The sequence below is a fragment of the Lissotriton helveticus genome, chromosome 2_1, assembly GCF_964261635.1.
Source record: "Lissotriton helveticus chromosome 2_1, aLisHel1.1, whole genome shotgun sequence".
Lineage (NCBI taxonomy): Eukaryota > Metazoa > Chordata > Amphibia > Caudata > Salamandridae > Lissotriton > Lissotriton helveticus.
In genome coordinates, this window is record NC_136059.1 from 1,934,484,250 (window position 1) to 1,934,503,948 (window position 19,699).

General features: G+C 43.4%; 1 protein-coding gene across 2 annotated transcripts in view; it reads left to right on the forward strand.

The window, feature by feature from the left end:
* The window catches only part of INPP4B (inositol polyphosphate-4-phosphatase type II B), a 1,970,577-nt gene that overhangs the window by 712,802 nt on the left and 1,238,076 nt on the right, over positions 1-19,699 (forward strand). The gene's annotated exons all lie outside the window — the stretch shown is intronic.

Genomic DNA, 19,699 nt, shown 5'->3' on the forward strand with positions numbered 1-19,699 from the left:
ACCCAGTATCCCTATGAACCTGGGCAATTAATCTATATTCAACAACAATTGGTTCATTGGGAGAATATTTCTTCTACCGTCTCATAGAATTTGTAGACACATGGTTACACAAAGAACACAAAAGCACAAAAGCAGAATCCAAACAGTAACTCAGTATTTATGTATTATTTTATGAATTTTAGTCATTCCTAAATACTGGTTTTATGAGTAAATCACAATCAAGGCTGTACAAAATAGTGTGAAAAGTGCAAAGAGTGAATGAAAGTGCTCAGTGCTTACGGCGCAAAAGAAGTGAATTAAGAGAAAGGATGTATAATTATATACAATAAAACTTGTGGTCTTTACGTGTTACACAATTATCAAACTGTACACAGTATTAATCAAAAATTGTACATGATATCTCTACACATAATCCACATATTCGTCGACGTTTCGACCCTCAATTAGCAATTATGTAGAGTCAATAACGGGTCTTCATCAGGACTGGGGGGGGGAACAGCAAAAAGCCTGGGAAATTTAAAAAGACAGAGCGTTTGAGAATGGATTCTGCAGGGGACATTTTAAGGTACCTTATTTCATGTCCTGGTAACCACTCACCTTTGTTGAGGTGCATAGGGAGCTGTATTAATGGGCTCTGGCGGTGTGAAGTCAAATTCCACCCGGCACAAGTTCAATTTTGATGTTCAATAAAATTAAATTAAATTGAACAGCCTGGAAGAGAGTGGAAGGCTAATTTATAATTTGTCCACCCTTGTTTCATTCAGTAAATAAGGCCCATGGCGGTAATTGAGGGCTCACCTTGAGGTAGATATGATTATTCTACCAAATGGGATTCAAATTCCAAATTCTTAAGTTGTCGGGCTCGATCGGTCGGTTCTAGGAATTAACAAGCATTATTTCAGTAATGATTCCATAGGCAGACTGATTCTCCTAAGTGTCAAGGCATGTGTACTTATATTCATACCTGTTAGTGTAGGAATGATTGCCCGAATCAGATATTCTTAACCAAAGTTGGACCCCCAGCTGAAACAAAATAGGCATTTATTTAATTCCATGTATGGCCCTACGTACTTGATCTATGAATGGATAATCACAATTAGGCTCACCTGGGTGAGGAAAACTATTCCTCCCAGTGGGGTGTCAGGCACGCTTTGTCAAACTCAGCCAAAATGGTCTACAAATTCTATGAGACGGTAGAAGAAATATTCTCCCAATGAACCAACATAAAGTTGAAACAACAGCCAACAGCCACTGAAGAGAAACCACCTGTCCCAGCAAGGCCTGTCTGGATTCCAAAGATTGGGGATCTGGTCAGAAAGAAAATAGCGGTGAAGAAGGAATTTGGGCCTTCTTACAGAAAAGCAGTACCTGTCTTAGCTATCAACGGAACAAGATCAGTTGTACTACCGCCCCTTGCTGGTAAAAAGGAGAACCGAGTTGTATCCATCGACCTGGTTAAACCACAATCATGTGGCCAATAATAAGTAGTAGGCCAAGTGGACTGCCAAGAAATAGCAGAACACCAAAGTTTGCTACAAATCAAGAGGTTCAAACTGAAAGACTAATCACATTTGATAAACCTACAGTGAGTCAACAAGGACTATGCAACAAAGCCATGGAGCTTATGCCTCTTGAAACCCAAATTGCAACAATTCGTCAGGAAACACCTGTCTACAACGAGGTAGCCACAGACTATGCTAATAAAATAAAGAAAATTCCAAAAGCAAAAAGAAATACAGAAGCAATTGAAACAATTGACAGAACTGCATCAGGCTACTTCATCAATTTCGATGACTTTTCTGAGGATCCGAGCGAACCTGAGGAACAGCCGACAACATCAAAGACTTTTAAAGACAAACCAAAGAAACTCTTTCATCAACTACAAGAAACCTATCTGATTTCTCCATGGATTGAATTTTGGGTGGTGCTAGGTGTACTTTTCCTCCTGCTTTGGCTCATCACCTCCCACCTCGCCTCAGTACCACGCATCAGGAAGGCCAGATGTGGTGGTCGTTCGCTCTCCTACAACCTAGCCAGGATCTGGAACTCCCTCCCTCTCCACATCAGATCTGAACCCAACCTCCTCACCTTCCGGAAAATTCTCAAAACCTGGCTATTCAGCAAAAATTCTGTTTAAAACCTAACTCTGCCTCTCTCTTCCTACCTCTCCGGACTAGTTCAAGCTCCCTACAGCGCTGGGACGCCCCTGGGTAGCCAACGCGCTTTACAAATCCTCATTCCATTCCATTCCATTCCATCATGGTAATATGCTTGGGACACTATATTGAAGGAAAATATGTTACAATGGACACAGCAAGTCAGAATATCAACTTGGTCCTAAAGCCACACAAGTCTTCACACATCGAGAAAAGAGAACTTTCTTCAGTAAACTTCACAGCCAATCCTATACCCGGTGGGGTAGCATGGGTCAGAACAGACTATGATATATTTGGCCCGGTCGAACTCCTGAAGTATCCACACCAATTTAAGATTTCCTTAAGTGACTTTGTAAAACCGAGCTTATTTTCTGATGATTGGGACTTTGAAAGTATTAATGATATGATGTCAGACTTAGTTATGTCAGCTAAATTTACAGAACATGATTATTTACAGGGTTCATCTAATTATGACCAGATGTACTGTTACAACCACTATGCTAATCATTATTTGCATAAATCTGCTCAACCTAGAAATGTTTTTAATTATAACCAATGGGAACATTGTGCAACTCCACCAAAAGGTAGTTCAAAAACATGTTATGATAAATTCCCATACTTCTCAGGGTTTAACACAAGTGATGCAGAAACATTTTATTTCAAACTGTTAAATAAGACAGGAATGAAAACCATGCTGACAAACACAAAATTAATCTATTCAGAAACATTTTTTGAAAAAATGAATACATTTGGTTTTGATTTCTGGAACAATAATATTGAAACGAAAACCATCTGGGGTACCAAAGATTGGCAGGTCCAAGGTATAGAATCATTATTTAGAGCCTGCATGATCCCAGAACAAATTATATTTTTGAATGACACAATTCAACAGACAACCTGTCTTGGCTTAGCCAAAATTAAAGACTTAAACAAACCGTCTATTCCAAAGCCAACACCTGAGTAATAGCACTACAGAGGTTGAGATAGACGTATCCCATATTTTAAACCAAAACAGAACACATCCTGATTGGAACAAATGGTTGATCTGGCCCACAGACACAAATAACTGTCAAGATAGATTCCTGAACAAAATACAGGGTTTCAAATTGACCAGGCCAGACCCTAGATACTCCCAGAGACAACATTCAGGGATTGTAACAACATACAGTGTAGGAAAACTCTGCCTCGAATGGCTACATACATCCACACTGGCAGAACTTAAGCAACACTTAACTTTACTTAAAGAAGGTGCGGACTTGCGTGATTTCATTATGGGACCACGCAAACAGCATCAAAAACGTTTCATAGTGGCCTCTGTATATGCAGCTTACAACGAAGCTTGGAAAGAAACTCAAATTGAGACAGCAGAAAAAATACGGGAAATTGACCGTATTCATTTGGAAAAATCACTTTCTGTTGTGGACAATGGGTTAATGACTCTGTCTTCCAGAATATATTCACTGGACAGTATTGTATCATCTGCAATCCATATAATAGAGCAGGACTTACTAATGTTACAACATGGTCAGTCTCAATTGCGTTCTATTGTACAGCTTGGCTGGACGTTACAAAATCTGCGTTCAGGCTTTGTGCCTTGGCGTTTAATCAACACAACGTCATTATTCTCTATCTATAACCTTACTGATACACAAATCAGCTTGGCACAAAAGGGAGCAGAGTATCCAATTCTGAGCATTGAAAAACTTGAGAGATTACCATTGACAATGTCAGAACGACCTGTCATTGAATGGATAATACACGGAATCATAACTATTCCGATAACAACTTTCCAATTTCGATACTGCCAAAAGTATATACAGGCAGGCCAGTATGACAGGTTTGGTAAAGGATACATTAAGTCAACATGTAAATTACCTTACACACACACATGTTATAGTGAAAAAGGACAGAGTGTATTTCTTAGTGGTAATAATTGTGAAAAAACACTAAGTGGTATACTTCTGTGTCAGGGTATAAATTTACATGGGGCCTGTGAGGGGACTTCAAATAACCTTTCATGTCACCAGCTTGGTACACCTGCAACTCGAATAGAGCCATTCTTTAGACGGCTTTCTAACGGGAGCTACATTCTAATTGTGGACCACAGATGTTGTGGCTTGGTGCCAGGAAAAGCTTATCTGGTAAGCGTGAGTTCCATGGTCACTTGTTGTATGCAAGTATTATATCCAAACGACACTCCAGACAGGGAGGGAAATATTTGGCCCAGTTTGAAAATCTCTTCTATTCGAATTGATACTTTAAGCAGAATGAAGACTGTGCTTCTACAGACGCCTGTGCCCTTGACGTCATCGAAAGAAACGTATGATCTCCAAGTTGCAAGGACAATGACAGAGATACATGCATTATTATCAACAAATTGCCCCCTACACTTCGCAGAAATGCTAAACGAAATCTTAAACATTTCTGATACGAATGGTATCGCGAGTGTATTTAAGCCAATTTTTTCGGGACTATTGACACCATTCAAAGCAGTCCTGGGCATTTTTCCTAATTTTGTCCATTCGATCTTTGGTGGCCTTCCACTCCTGTTAGGACTCCTAGCAGGCATTTTATTTTTGATACTCCTGCTTCGTTATGGCAAGCCAAAACGCGGACAAGACTCCAGCAACAATGGAAGAAACGATCCTAGCTATACGCTATCGGGACCGCATAACTAAAGTCCTTGGATTAGCCCGGCTAAGAGATCTGAATATGACCTGGTTTCTTTCATTCAGACCCACCTGGCAGAATTGTATCTTACCTGTGTTAAGATGTATGCTGTGCGGCGAAGAATGCGTGTTGGACACCTGTCTTTCACTACAATCAGAAGTACCATTGGATACAGATACTTTGCTAAGTCCAGTAAAGGCTCATGCATCCTGTTGTCCCCAGCGGTTACCTATCCTGATGACGGCATTCGTGGAATCTTCACCACTACGATTGAAGGGTAGTGAAGTACAAGATGAGAGCAGCATCAACCAGGTACGACCTTCTGTAAGCAATGCTGATCAAAACATCAATGAAAGCGATCATGCTCGCGACTGCATAGTAGCGACATTCTCCAACTTGGTCGAACTTTCACATGAGGCAGTAAACAGTTTTTTTGAAAGTCTGTCTGAAATGATGTTTTCCCCCGAACAGAAAGAATAACTTTAAGCAAACGAGCACACAGCGTTCCCTGAACTCTGAATTTGGCCTTCAGCTTTGTAAAACAAAGCTACTAAGACTATTTGGAACTATTTTTTCTTCTTCCCCTGAAAATGAAAACTTTTTCCCGATTCCAAAATATTTACCTTTTTTTTTTTGGCACACCTCCTCTGCTTAAAGTAGAACTATTCTTAGAGAACAGAGCTTCTATTTTTAGGAACTCTAGAGGAAATATATTACCTCAGCCTCTAGCATATTTACAAATAACTGTATTTATATGTGATGAAGTGGTCTCGCAATTTTTTTTCTGTATTTAGAGCCATTTCATGTGTAATTTTCGCAAAATCATTCCGCTGATATGTATGCATCCTATTTTGTGAATGATTACTCTGTTTGAAATACTGTACCTATACTCATTTTTGTGTATTTCGCATATACCATTTCAAATGCAGAAAAATGTATTTTGGTGTGGATCGGTATACACATGCACTATTAGATATGTTTACTATTGCTTAGATTAGTAATTATGGACATGAATTCGTGGAGTGGGTGTAGTGTGTTTATCTAGGTACCTGTATCAATATTCCTATTCTTTGCCCTTGTCCGGTTATAAATCAATAATATCCCTACAACGGCACAGAAACCCGTTTCATAAATTAGTCATAGCGCATGCTGTCACATTAAGCAAGCACTATTCCTCCAGCCCCCTAGAAAGCACACCGAGTTCTTAAACAAAAACCAAGCCTCCAGCAACCTGGGAAATCCCCGCCTGCTATTGTTTTGATTCGTTCGAGAACTCCTGTAAAGCACTGTAAGAACGACCAGTTCTTAGTGACATCTTTATTGACGTCTTATGTCCATCCTTACGTCAAGCCCGGCACCTTTCAGGTATAAATATACCAACGTTGCCTTAAGCAAACACACGGTGGAGGTGAACCTGGACCAGCGACTACTTGCCGGAGAGCCCAGCTGATGCGAGAGCCCACGGACGCTGCCCCTCCCTTTTGACGCGCTGAGAGAGACGCTGTCTTTTCTCTTGCCGAGAAATCCTGCTTCCACCGTTTCCAGCTTGCCCTTGCGGGTGACTGGGATACCGAGTCCTGAGAGAGAGATACCAGGTACTGAACTGACTAAACCCTTACAGAGAATTATTGAGTCAGATTCTTGGCAAAACAAACTTAACTTAAACTGCTACTTACTCACTCCTTCCCACTTATTAGGCTTAGGTCAGATACACCGGGGTAGGCGTAGTTAGAAGCACCAGTTGAGTACGATTACTCAATGTATATATGTATGTATCTATTTTATCCATTTTAAAGTATCATATGGCTAAGATACCATATCCATGCTTTTACAGTATTATTTCATAATCCTGCTTTTACTATATGCATTCTACTTAACCCTAAGTATTGCAATTGTAGCGATTCATTTCTCTTGTATGAGAAAAGAGACTGCTCAATAAATAACACCTTTTATTGAAAACGCTGTCTCTTCTTTTTCTCTGCAAATCTGGTGAAACTAAGTACGCACGTATTGACTGAGTGAAATAGCTATCTTTTGTTTTCACACGACTCTAGAGATACACTCTTAATCAGGGAGAGCAAAGTTGTCATGTTTTATGGTTGTCAGAAACTAAATCCCTTCTTGTCTATCCAGGGAGGTTAAACTCCTCCTCGCCTATTCAAGAAAGTTTCTAGTGAACTCTGAGCTAGCTGGCACAGAAAACTGAAGTCTAATATCGTCAGTACAGACCTAGTTAACCACAGTCCTACGTCTATACTACTGAAGATATTATTCCAATGCGCAGAGCCTATTGGGAATATAGGAACTACACTACACTACACTGCCTTACTGTGTCCTAAAATGATATAACTCCATAAAGTGTCTCACCAACATGAAAAGTTTGGAAAGCTGTGGCTTAGGGTGGGTGCCCATGCCTATGCGCTCTCTCGCCTCACACAGCACATTGTTGTATAATTATTACTGACATTCAAAGTTACTATATAGTTTAATCTCTCTCCGCGCAGGACTAATAACTTTGTGAATGCAGCGGTTTGGCTGAGCCAAGCTCCGAAAATGCCAATAAGACTGTTATCTCCGTTCATGCTTGAGTTCACCTTCACTGCAGCTTGATGGCAGGTGCTCGATGCCAAATTGAAGTGAAATACATGGCACTTCTTAAGTATTTGTAAGTTTTATTTGAGTTCAGCTAAAGTGGTTCAGCGGTTGCCTCATTTGTGGAGAGACAGTGACTAAAAGGCTCCGGTAGGCGCAGGCAGGCTCATATTTTTAATTTTAAAATCCAGCCGCAGCCAGCCTGGACCGACAAGAATTGCTGCTGCCAAAACTAAATGAAAGGGTAAGAAGTGTCATCCCTGGCCTCCTCAACAACACGTGCTGCCTTGCCCTGCTCTTGGAGGGGGCAGGCGAGGGTCAGGGGGGGTTGCGGGGGTTGTGTTGAGTGTCTGAAGGCGCAGGGCAGGGCACTGAAGACAGTAGGCCCCATGCCATGCCCTCCTCACTGTGACTTGTCTACAGCTCAGCTGCAGATTAGATGCAACGCTCTGTCTCCGTTGGTAAGTCAAAGAGAACATGTTGTTTAATGTTCTTACCTATCACATAACCTGATCTTGCTAAAAGGAGAAAGTTTGGGTACAAATGCATTTTTATCTTGTAATTCTTGTTGTTTTATGTAACGTTTCCTAGCTTGATTTACCCACATACGATTCATTGTCTCTGTGTATTATGTCTGTGATGTAAAGTGCTCTGACGCCGTGTACTGTTTTTTGTTGTTGTTTTTTGTGATTTTATATACATACAGCAAAACAATTGTTATATGGGATACCTGCCCCTGAGAATACAAGGTGTGCAGGTACAAAAAGGGTACAATTCGGCAGGGTCCCCCTGTGTTGGCTATATTTTGATGGTAGGAGTAAAGGTATAAAAGTGTAGGAGAAGGATAGCACAGGTGTAAATCAAACATTACCGTTCCGATTGACCGGGGCAAGTTCTGTCCCACATCCCGGTCACTTTGGCTTACTTCCATTTATGCTGCGGAGTTCTTTATGGTGGCTCATACGGGATCAGTTTTTTGCCCAGGGTTTCCCACAAACCCCTGGAGGTCGCTTTCCAGGGAGAGCATTGCAGTGCCAGACTGTCCGCTCCTCTGAGGTGGGTGACCCAATTGAGCCACCCTTTGTACGGAGTTTTGGAGGAATCCTTCCAGTTCAATAGCACTAGTTTGATTGCCGGGGTTAGTAGTAGGTCCATTAGCTCTCTATCACCCTCTGAAGGGAGATCAGCTCGGATGAATGCCGTGGTGAGTGAGGCAAAGTCTCTTACAATTTTGCATTTGAACGTGTTGTCTATGAAGTCAAACATCCCGTCCCAGAACCCCTTGAGTGCCGGGCACAGAAAGATGAGGTGTTGTAAGTCCCCTTTGCCCAAGTTGCAGTTCCAGCAGGTTGGGGTGTCCCTGAGGCCTAGTACGTGTAGACAATGTTTTGAGGAGCAGCCAGAGTTTGGTTTGAGCTAAGACTGGGGTGATCTTATTACTCATGGTGGATGCCCATAAGCTGTCCCACTCTCGGTCGCTTAAAGGGGGTTGTGTGCTACTATCCCAGTATTCCTTCGTTTTGATGTTGAGTTTGGACTTTAGTGGCCTGAGAATCTTATATAGGTGTGATGCTTGGTGTCCTAATTTATTTATGTTTGTTACGCACTGGAAGATTGACGGTTGGGTATCAGCTTTTTTTTTACTTTGATAGGGCTTTTTTAATCTTTAGAAATCTGTAGAGGTCTAGTTCCTCTAGGTGCTGGGCAGCTTTCCTGTCAGATAGTTTATATGGGGCGTGATCATCATTTTTAGTGTTTCAATTTTTCCGCACCATATCATGAATTTAGGTGACCAGGCTTCTAATTGTTTCTTAACTTTCTCTAGTAGGAGTTTCTCGTTATGGCGTAGTGTAGTTATCAGGTCGTTGCCGAAGAGGATACTCAAGTACTTGCTAGCCCTGTCTGCCAGGCCAGCCCCAAATCACCTAGTATTTCTCTGGTGCAGTGGACATTTAGGGGTTTACATTCTGACTTTTCGTTGTTCAGTTTGTATCCTGATAATCCAGCGTATTCCTTTATTGTGGACATTAGTGCCCCTATTGAGGACTTTGGTTGTTGTGTCACTATCAGTATGTCGTCCGCCTATGTGGCCACTTTTACTGTCTACCCCTTGTATGCTGTAGTTGAGTTTAATGTATTGAATTAGGGGTTCGAGGGCTAGGAGGAAGAGTGCGGGAGAGAGCAGGCTGGTTCCTTGCTGGAGTTTGAACGGGTCAAAGAGTGAGCCATTTATTGAGATATGCGCTGAGGGGGACTGGTATAGGGCCATTGTCATCCTAATGTAGTTATCTCCTAGGTTAAAAGTGTGCATGCTTTGCTCTAGGAAGGCCCATGATACCTTGTCGAAGGCCTACTCTGCGTCTAGTGCTATGGTTACAGCCGGTGTCGGGTTCGTAGAGGCTTGTTCAAGTATGTGGCATAGTAGTCGCGTATTGTCACTGGCCATTCGCCCTTGCATGAAGCCCACTCGGGTATTGCTTATTAGCTTGGGTAGAACCTTGTTTAGTCTGGCCGCTAGTATCTTGGCGTAGATTTTGCAATCTACGTTGATGAGTGATGTGGGTCTTTACCTTTTCGGGAGCTGGGAGTCTTTGCCTTCTTTGGGGATAACTATTATTGTTGCTTCTGCCATGGACAGGGTTACCTTCCCTGCAGATGCAGTTTGGTTAAAGACCTTTTTCATGGTTGGGGCCAGTTGGGGTAGCAAGGCTTTATAGAAGTCGGCCGTGAATCTGTCTGGGCCGGGGGCCTTGTTCTTTTTTAGGGATTTGACAGCCATTTCTATTTCCATGCTATTGATCTCTAGTCCTAGTTCTGCCCTGTCTGTTTGGTCTAGTTTGAGTAAGCCCAGTCTGTCTAGGTATCTTTTGCATGCATCCTTGTCCAGTGTCTTGTCCGCTTTGTATAGCTCTGAGTAGATTCCTAAGGATTTCTTTGTGTCTTGTGTGTGTTTTGTTGCCTGAGTCAGTAATTGATGATATCGCTTATGCTTCAGATATGAGGCAAGGAGTTTCCCTGCTCTATTGGATTCGCATAGGTTTAAGGCCTTGCATTTGTTGAACCACAGTCCAGCTCTCTCGCTAATGATTTTGTTCTACTTGTATTTGTGGTTTGTAAGGTTGTGTAGTGTGTGTTGTCGTGTTTGTCATTTATGTGCTCGAGTTCTAACATTTTTATTTTCTCCTCTAGTTGAGTGTTTCTTAGGTTCGTTCTCTTATTTATGAGCTGACCTCCTGGTTATCATTATTAGTTATGTACTCCGCTATGGCCTCCTCCACTTCTTTTTTGTCTATCTGGTCTGTGATTATGCTATTTCTGAAAAACCATCTCTTGGGGATAGCTACATTGTGACAGCCGCTTAGTTTTAAATTGATTTCTGAGAGGTCCGAGGCCAGTCTTGGTTCAATCGCCGCTTCCTCAATCATGTGTGTGTGTGACTCCCCGATATTATAATGTAGTCTATCCTTGTGTGTGACTTGTGAGGGTTTGAATAGAATGTGTAGTCTCTCGTGTCAGGGTGTAGCAGTCTCCATGAGTCTTTAAGGCTGAATTTGGAGCAAATGTTCCGTAGTGCCGCAAGGGAGTTGTTGGGGTGGTATTGGCAGGAGGATTGTCTGTTTATCAGTGGGTCTAGTGGGATGTTGACGTCTCCCGCTACTATCATGAGTTCGTCATGTGGGATTTTGGCTAGTGTGTTGGTTACTTCCGCCCAATAGGCGGGGTCGTCTGAGTTGGGGCCATATAGATTTGTTATGTGGTACTGTGCCTCTCCGCTTGAGATGTTTGTAACCAGTAGTCTGCCTTCCTTGTCATGTGTGTGTGTGAGTCTATCATTAGTTTTGACCTTTTAGAGATCAGGGTCATAACCCTCTTTTCTTTTTGCTGGCGGGTGAGCTTGCACTCTGCGCTATCCTTTTGGCTCTGACTAGCTTGTGGTCTTCCTCGTCTAGCTTTGTTTCTTGTAGTAGTACTATGTCGCTTTTGGTCCTTGCTAGGTATTCTACTATCTTCCTGCGTTTAATGGGGTGATTTAGGCCCTTGACATTTAGTGAGGTTATTTTGAGGTCTTCAACTAGTGAGATAGTGCTGTTACTAGTCATTACCTGTGGCAGAAGTTGTCTGTGCCCAACACTCAAGGATCTGCGGCGGTGTGTCCCGTCGCGCGCTTTGGTATATAAGATTTGGAATAAGTAAAAAATGGAAAATGAAGAGATTAGGTTCCTGAGAGATCCTACCGTTGTTTCCCCCCCCTGTGCTCCCCCCTCCCCCCACCCTTCCCCCCCTCCATCACTAGAATTCGGAAGGTGCGACTGCAGGATCGCCATTCCACCTCCTGGAGCATAGTAGATTCTAAAAATAAAACCATCTGTAATCTCCCAATCCTTTTAAAAACCTTAGCAGAAGCCTTAGTGTGACCAGGTTCATGTCTGTAAGTCTTCCCTTCGATTAGGGGTAAAGGTACGTTAAAAGGATACTTTGCGGTCCCTGAGTTTTTCCAGCTTGTGTCTTTTGGTCGGGTTGTTCTTCTGCGCTCTCTGTGTGGTTATGAGGTAGCCTTGTTGAGTTTTTTCGGGGGTCCGCACCTCCTTTCTGTGAGGTAGCCCTGTTTCATAAATTTGTCTTTTCATTGGTTGAGGCCGATTTTGTTTTTTTCATTCCGCTGCCCCCTCGTTGTTCGGTTCTGGTGATGGGCCTCTTTTAGCTATGCCATGCAGTGAGGTGTCCATAGCTTGTGTCGGTGGCCCATGTAGGTAAATTTGGCTGGCGCAACAAATGAGAATTGGATGTCTCTGTTTTTGAGCGTCTGGCGTTGGGCAAGAAAACCTTTCCTGGTGTCCACTGTGGGTTTTGAGTAGTCTTGTGTTAGGATAATTTTGTGACCTTTGCAATTGATCTGGTGATTCCTGCGTGCGAAGTTGAAGATGTCCTAGGTGTGTTGTGATCTCAAGGGCTTGCATATGAAAGGCCTTGCGAATTGTGCTGTTTGTGCTTAGGTCGCAGGTACTCTGTAGGCCTTGTCCAGCTCGAATTGGCGGGCGAACTTCACGTTTGTCATCTTGGGGGATTAGGTCTTCAAGGAAGGTGGCGCATAATCCAGCCGCATCCTCTGCACCTTCCGGGATCCCCAGCCTACGTATGTTCCCCCAGTGGTTCCTGTCTTCCATCTCCGCTAGGTCATGTACCTCCACAAGTTTTTTCAGGATCGTTTCCAGGGTAATATTTATGTTTGGTTTTTGTTTGATCGGAGAGTCTGATATTTGTGGTTCACCCTTGCTCTTCCTCAGCTGTTGTAGTCTTATTTCTCTGTCGGCCATCCTCCTTGTCGTTCTTTTATTGGCTGTTTCCTCTTTGGTGGCAATTATGTGCTCCCCGCGATGATTCTGTTGCCAGGTCTTTTTTGGATCAGACTTTCTCCTCCCGCTGCCCCTTGTATCCGTCTTTGTCCGGTCCCCCCTGGGGTAGATGTTGATCTCGCTTGCGTGCGGTTTGCCTGCGGTTTGTGCAGCTCTGCACCCTCTCTGTTCCCTCTATTTCGCTCACCTTGGTGGTGCGCCACCGGTGCATTGCTGTTATTTCGTCACTGTGCCTGCCCTTTAGTTTGCTTCTGGTCTTCCTGGGGGATCTTGTTCCTTTATGCGCCCTCATTTACTCTTTTTTGCACCTAGCTCTTGTGTTCCTTGTCCTTGTCACTCTTGGTGCCGTTGGGTTGGGCACTTGTGGTGCTGCTGTTCCTAGGCGTGCTCTCCCTGTACCCCCCTGCTTGGGTGCCCTTCTGAGAGTTGGAGAAGTGCTTGCACTCCTTAGTTGTTTGGCCATCCCCCTTCTTTTGCGCTCGCTCCTCGCTTCTTTCTCTCTCCTTCTTTGGGGGATGTTTTTCACTGGGAGTGGTATGGCGGGGTGGGGGCCAAATATGAGTTGGTAGGACGGTACTAGTGGGGTCGAGGACCACAAACTCAGCGCGTCTTGCGGTGATTCTTGTAGTTCACTTTTGTGGGTCCGGGGGTCCCTGCTTATCGGTTATGTGCCTCTCAGACCTTGTGTGACTCAGTGGACTACTCCGGAGTTGCGGTGCTGGGGAGCATGTGCCGTGGCGAGGTCCTTGTCTGGCGCTGGTTCGGGTCAGGGGTCGGTTAGGGGCTGGGTGAACACAGGTTTTGTAGTTGTTTAGTTGCTGGTTTGCACCCTGGTTTGCTTGTTTGCAATGCTCTGGTCTCCAGACTTCACCCGCACTCATCCACTCCCGGTCTCCTGGACCTCCGCATGTTGCTCTACTCTCTCACCTCTGGTGTCTTTTAATCTCTTGTGTTGCTTCCCCCAGACTCGTTGTGGTCTCTCCGGCTGTTCTGTTGCGGGTCGCTAGTGGCTGCCTCTCTACATCACCTTGGTGGAGTTGGGTTCCCTTGCTTGTCGCCAGCCGCCATCTTGGTTCCTTCTTGTCGCGGGCGGGTCCCCTTGTTGCGGGCGGTTGTTGTTCCTACTTTGTAAGCGGCTATCAGTCTCGGCAGACCCTTGGTGCTACAATTACCTCTGGCTAATCCCAAGCTTGTGTTGTGCCTCAGTTTACCTCCGGCTCGCTACAGGGGTCATGTGGTGCCGTGGGGGACCTCGTTTGGCGTTGGGTCAAGCTAGTGTGTCCCGGGCGGGGCGGTTGCTGATGTTGGTGCTAGTTAGGTGTTAGATGTTAGTTCCGCTGCTACTCTCGAATCCTCCAGCCCTCTCGCTGCACTCTCACTCGCCTTTCTTCTCCCGGTCTCCCGATCACCCGATTTCCGGGAGCCTCGCCCTGCTTCCCACGCTCTCTCCTCCGGCACTGTAGGCGTGCGTGCGAACCCTGCGCTTTCCGCCTTCAGGTTGTCGGGTCCCGCTATGCTCCCGGTTAATTTCCTGTGTCCCGTTCGTGTCTAACTCACGCGCGTCACGCTTCTTCACTGAAGGTGGTTCGGGCTCCTTTGTTTGCTGGCGGCTGCCATCTTGGTTCTATCTCCCTGCGGACGGGACCTTTTTTTGCAGGAGCTAAAGTCACCTCTTCTGTGCCACTTAGCTTCTCTTCGGTGGCCGCATTATTTGGTGCTGAGGTTCCGATGCTCGACGGTGTCTTCCTTGCGCGTCGTGCCTCGATATTAAATGAGGACATTTGACTCGCTGGCTCCATTCTGGTGCATCGGCAGGATCAGGCAGCCGTCAGCTCTGCCGTCCGAGCCATGCCCCGACGCCATGTACTGGTGACGAGCGCTATAAAACAAATTAAATGTTGATGATAGAGGGACTAGGGAGCGTTGAGGGTTACTGTTGGACAGTGGTTGTCAGGGAAGCCGTGGAGGAGATGGCCATGGGGCACAAAAAAAGATTGTTGCACCAGGGACAGTCTGCTGGTCCTGAGAAAATGAGTAAGAAATGTCGGTCACTGTGCTGTTTGAGATTGATAGCTTTGTTCAGTAGTGAAGGTGTTTTACGCGTTCTTGACTGTATGTATGTATGACTTTAATAGTGCATTGCTTATTTTATAATAACGTGACAATCTGTGGCAGTATTTTTTTTATTTATTTAACTTCATGTGTGCTTGCATATGTGCACAAAAACGTAATAAATTACTGACTCTGAAAGACGTGTTTCTTGTTTAATAGCACGGATACACAATTGTTTTCCTGTACAAATATCCTACAAGGGCACGAGATTAGTGCTCTTCCATTTCAGGGGCTTTGCAGCAGTTTCAAGATCTACTTACGGTTTCTTGATGCTCATTTGGGTGAAATATCTGATATTTATTTGTTTCTATGGACTTTATTGCTTGCAAGAAAGTGTCATTGAAATGTCACTCATAATTACACTGAAGTTATTAAATTGTCACACATAAGCAATCTGAAACCTTAGTAGCTATGATGCTATGACTGCTGTTTTATTGTATTTTCATTGGTTAATTTATACCTTGTTTTACACTTCCATGTGATCAGATGATGAGATAATCATCACTACTTTCTCAAAAAGCAGTGTTCCACAGATATCCTGATCAAGAGAATCTCAGATAGCATTGTGGGGCTTTCACAGTGGAAGCATAGATCAGCAAGACATTCTTAACAAGCCTATGCTTACAGTGGAGACTTTTGAGCAGCACCCCTCCTTCAGCTTACTCAGGGGCACGCTGTCACAAGAGGAACTAATTATCAGAACCTGCTCAGGCAGCAACAGTACGTTGGGTGCGCACACATTGGTAGCTATCATCAGCAGTGCACCTCATATGTTATTGAAGCTTGCTTGAAGATAAGCTTACATATTCGTGGTTTTCTGTGTGCAAGACCTGTAACCTATCTCACACACTTTAACAAGTGCACAAGCCTTCATCTTCTAATTCGAACAACACCCATTCAGATCTGCACACATATTGCCTTCATCTTTCTGGCGACAGTAAGATTTGTTAATTTGTCTTTTTTCATCAAGTAAGTCACTAATTCTTATTCTTTCAGAGCCCTATGCTAGCTTGCCCCATTTAGCTCATTTCCCATTTCCATCCATTCAGGATTCGTCTACAACTCTCTCTACAGTCACCTTTTCCCTCTCTCATGTCAAGGCGTCTATAGCAATCTTGCTTGCTGCGTTAATGTATCTGTTTAAGTATCACGGTTCATTGCGTTGCCCATAAATAAGTGTTAATGATCTTGAGTCTTGCTGTAAACCGTTTCTCATTAGTGTCTATCAATCAAAACATGTTTACTCTGCTTCTCTTTGTGGCGTTACTCCTTAATCAACATGTGCGATACCTTTGTCACAGTTCTTTTACCAATTGAACTGAATCGTTGGAATGAAGGTTTTACATTTTGTGTTCCCAATAATGTCCAGTTTGACCAGTAAAACCAGTTTGTACTCGCTTCCTTTGTTGTTTAATAGAAATCATTATTCTTATGACATATATCCTGTTGCTTACTTGTTGCTTGTAAACGGCATTGGATAAAAACATCAAACAAAAAAATAAAGAAGTAAAAATTCAGGACAAAAATTTAAAACGTTCGGCACCAAACAAATATGAAAGCCGTTAGCAGAGGCACTATCACTGTTAACTAAAACCACATTTAGTGCAAGCAGTGTACCCCTCTTCCCAGTTACAGTCTAATACAACTTTCCACAAAATTAACCATATGCACAGTATTTAAAATGTCATACTCAGAGAGTGGAACATGATCTGTCAATAACAGGGATTAATGAGCGACCCATTTACGTATTAAGGGGACGACTATTCTCGTGCTCATGCTATATAATTGTGAATCTAATTTTAGATCCATTGTTACTTGTCCGGTGTACCCTAACGTATAAAAGCCACCACTTTGGACTTGCTCTTGAAAGGACAGAATAATTATTATTTCACTGAAAAAGCATTGTAATTCAATAAACAAAAGTGAACTCAACAAAACATCCGAGAGACATTTCCGAGATGACACTGTCATGGTTAGTCTTAACTTAAGCCCTGCATTGAGATGTACTTTTCAGGCAGCTAGCAGCTTTGGACATCAGTTCTGCTTTAGTTAAGTGCAAACAAGCCAAAGGTACAGAAATTAATCATGACCATAAGCAATCTAACTATATAGGAGCCAAGCTTCGCGACGATCACCATATTACGTGAACTTCAAACCTTCAACTGTTTCAGTATGATACAGGCAGGAATTTGAAGAAATGGGCAAGTCAGGTAGGTAGACATAATGATCTTGATTGAGGTATGGGGCTATAAGGATGTGAGGGACATTCAGAGGGTTGAAAATAAATGTATGAGTGCCCTGCTTGCTGTCCCCTCAAACACCCCTGCCTTTATTTTGCATGAAAGCTTGGCTTGGGGCACATCTCTGACGATATCGCTACCACTAATTTGAATCAGTTGGTCATAGTGGACTGTATCGCCCATGAGGGGGCCCTATGTATTCCGTGGCTAAAATACATTACAGAGCAAATGAAGTGGCTGGCTGCCCTGATATGTACAGTAAGCCTAGACCCTTAGGCCCGGCAGCCGGCAGGGATATTAACCTTAAGTTTCATGTCCAGGCAGCAGGCGATCAGGGAGGGTATGGAAGTAGCCAATCCTTCAATGAGAAGGTATGTCATTATAAGTCTGTCCCCACAGTTACATCCCTACTTGTCACTGGTCCCCAACGCGCAACCTTGCTTTGTTCTGACTAGATTTCAGCTGAATCAGGTCCCCTTGATCTTAGCCTTCCCTAAGGGATATTCATTGCCGGGTACCCTAAAGCCTTGTCCCTGTGACAATTTTCCAGAGCAGGATACCTGCCATTTTATCTTTCTTTGCAAATGTTATGCCCCCCTGCGCAAAACATTTATATTGCTGTTACTTAGAGAGGCTAACTTTGTTCAAGTAAGGCCTGCATTACTATTTCTACAAATTCTATCTTCGCATGTGGTGTGCTTTGAGGTAGTGAGCTTTAGGAACCATAAGATTTAGGAAGAAGATGTCCCTGCAGTAGTTATGTAACATCAATTTAAGCATGGTTGCAGCATCATATGTGTTCCTGAACACCTTTTAAATGTCTAGTTAAGTGGGTTCTTATTAAGCATCTATTTTTATGGTATTTTATCTGTTTATTTTATTTATTTTATTTTAGAGCCTTCATAGAGCCCGAACTTGACCCGTTAGGGTATCAGAGCGCTTTACTGGAATCTACAGTAGTAGACAACAAACTTAGAGTGGGGGGTGTGCTGGATACATAGAGGGATAAAAGGACAAGTAATTACATTTTACAATAACAATATATGAGAAACAAGGTCCCAGGGACCATGATGGGATGCCCGGAGGTGCCGGGTGGATGGTGTCTGGGTGCTCCAGGGGAATATATTAAACAGAAGTGGAGCAAGGTCACTGGATGATTACAAGGCAGAATTTTAGGTGAGGAATTTGCCCATTAGGAAGGTTTTGGCATCTTTTTTTAAGTGAGCCAGAGAAGGGATTCTTCTAATGGCGGGTGGGAGTGAGTTCAATATTCTTGGTGCTGCCCCAGAGAAAGCCCGATTGTAAGTTTTCTTTTTCCAAAAACATGCAGGTTGGAGCAAGAGGTCTCTTGCGGACCGGGAGTTTCTCGTTCCTCCAAATATCACGTGTTTCTGGGCAAGATATGCAGGGGAGTTTGAGTATAATGCTTTGTGCATGATACATGCCAATTTGAGTTGGATTCTGGCCTGTAAAGGGAGCCAGCTCTGAGATTTCAGATGTGGTGAAATGTGGTCCAATTTCCTTGAGCCTGTTAGTAGTCTAGCGGCCGCTTTGAGGCAGGTTTTAAAGGTGCCAGGGAGATCTTGGGTAGACCGGAGAGGGTAGAGCAGCCATATTCGTGTCTAGAGATGACAAGTGACCGGACTGCCATTTTTAGGTCGGGAGTATCAAGGAAAGGTTTGAGTTTCCTTAGGTAGCTCAGGTGGAATCTGGCTGATTTGGCCATTGGGTTGATGTGGTCCCGCATGGTCAAGTTACAGTCAAGGGTTATTCCGTGGGATTTGGCCGAGTCCACAATGGTCGGAGGACAGCTTATCTGTTGTATTTGTATGTGCGTCTCTGTACTTGTTGTCTGATTTTCTGTAATTAGTTTTAATTCTATTTGTTAAGTGATTCATTTAATTATATACAACATTTGTATGATGGGGTTTCTCTAAATGGATATGTGCAATCTCCTTTTTCTAATGTATTGATTGCTTTCCAAAGCCTCTTAAAATGTTTTTAACTGTTTGCTTTTATGGCTTTTATTGACCGTATAAAGTATTTTTGACTTGACTTGATCCTGATGCACAGAGGTAGGTTGCACACCTACGTTGATCATGTGATCAAGATTCAGGGAAAGCAATGGCGGACAGGCTGGGTGAAATAAAAGCACTCTAATTTGCACTATTCTTTGGGTCTGCTCTTCGTCATTTGTTGGAAGTGAAGCAATGTTTTGAATGTGACGACTTACTTCATACGTTGAATTTATGTCCATAAATACTTTAATTTACCACTCATTAAACGTTAATTAACATGTTTAATTGGATGTACCCATTCAGATATTTATGCCACAAAACTGCAGTTTTCTGTGAGTTCAAATATGCTCTTAGGTCGGTTCCGGGCATTCCAGGGTGTAAGTGCCTGCCTTACTGGATGACCAACCATAATGGTTAGTAGTATTCATAAACTTTAACATTCATAGCCTCCTGATTGATAGGGTCGTAGATTTACTCTAGTCAAGGACAGACATCAATTGAGCTAATCAGGATTGAGCACTTAAAAACTACAGGGGGTATAAAGGTATTCTTTCTAG